Genomic DNA, 1,977 nt, shown 5'->3' with positions numbered 1-1,977 from the left:
CCCCAAAACCTTGTAATGGCCCCCGAAAAATAAATTATTCATTTGTTTCCCAAAATATTAATACATTTTTAAAAATTAAACTGTATTTCTTACTTTTTTTTTTGGGGGGGGGGGGAGGAAATGTAATTATCTAATTTGTATTTAAACTTTACAATTATTTTATATTGCCTATAGCCTATAGGCTATGATAAATATGGTTAATATCATTAGCTGTATATGCCTGTATTTGTTTGAAGAAAACGATTTATGTCGGTTTATTGGTAAGATTATTATACATAATTTTAATGAATATGCACTAAACTTAAGTAATGAAACAGTGAATTGCGAAATAAAAATCCCCGAAAAAAAATCCCTGAACCTAAGAAAAATAACCCCCAGACTACAATGTTACTGACAACTATGTAGGTATGTACATGAAATTGACAAAGGTGGGCAATAACTAGTTAAAAAGTTAATTTTTTTTTAACTTTTTAACTTAACTAGTTAGTTTATTTTCTAATCAACTTATGAACTTAACTAGTTTAATTTACAGTTGAAATAACTTAGCTTTTCTCAGTTGATTTTAAAAAAATCCATAAAGTTAAAAACATTTTGAAAATTTTCGTTTATACCTAAATATTACTATCAGAATAAAATAAAAATAATCCAATACAAAAACAAACATTTCTGTTCTTTATATTGATAACATAATTTTGTGTACTTATATTAATATATTTTATTAAGTTATAAATTATACATTATGCGAGTTGCAGTTATAAATGTTTTTAATAAAATTAATAATTTTAAATTGCAAATTGACAATTATTGTTATGTTATATAACCATAGGCGCAAATAGGAGGGGCTTTAGGGGCTAAGCCCTCCCAAAAATGTCCATAGCCTCCCCCCCAAACATTTCCTACATTTTGTTTTATAAGCTTATTCAATATTATCAAAGTAAGGCTTTAGCCCCCCCCCCAAATCCCAGACGTTATTTGCGCCTATGTATATAACTTATAATACACGTATATGAAGGTCATGTACTCATATTCACGTATTATGACATTCAATTGCTATAAGATATAAAAAAATATATTTGTTAAATTAGTAAATAATAGTAAAGTAAACGGGTATACAGTGTACAGTGGCGTATATAGGGGGGAGGCCCCTAAGCTAGAGCCCATAGTTAAATTGCAGGTTTAATTAAACCATTTCATGTATATAATATACATACACTGTTTACAGTTTTTCACCGTGATTAAAATCGTTTTGAAGAATCAACAAGGAAATGTTAGACTGTCAGGACCTGCTTTGATGACTTTTGTGTGTTAAATTCACAATAAGATAACATTAAAATATATTTGAAATTGTCAATATTTTTTTAAAAAAGAATTAAAAATTAATTTTACATAGGTAATAATTATAAGATTAAATTTCGCAATTTTTATTTGTATTTATAACCACCCAGCTCCATATAATAAATGTATAGTTATGGCTATGTTAGTCTCACTATGCTGACTATTGATAAATTGGCCCATAGTGAAAATAATTTGTACCTATATACGCCACTGACAGTGTACATTATGAAAAAATGTCAATAAAATTGTTTTTTATAATTTATAAATTAGAAACTAGAAAGACACATTCACTCTATATGTGATTTACATACTAATTTAAAAAACAAATGAATTAACTTTTTTTAAACTGAGTTAAGTTAATATTTTTTTCTAAATTAACTTTTAACTTATCGAGTTAAATTTATAATTTGTTAACTTTTAACTCATCGATCTTGTGTCCTCTTAACTTAACTTAACTTGATTTAATTATTTTCATTAACTTGCCCACCTTTGGTCAAATTGATTGATCAATTATTTTTTAAAAGCTAATTAGTGTAATAATTATCATATTATTAATATTTAATTACAACTATATTATACTTATTGGTAGTATGGTATACCTACTTTTCATTAAAAAAATTAAAATATAATAAATAATTTTCA

This window comes from Acyrthosiphon pisum, chromosome A2 (genome assembly GCF_005508785.2).
Source record: "Acyrthosiphon pisum isolate AL4f chromosome A2, pea_aphid_22Mar2018_4r6ur, whole genome shotgun sequence".
Taxonomy (NCBI): Eukaryota; Metazoa; Arthropoda; class Insecta; order Hemiptera; family Aphididae; genus Acyrthosiphon; species Acyrthosiphon pisum.
The sequence above is the reverse complement of the archived record's forward strand: the minus strand, read 5'-3'. Positions refer to the sequence as shown.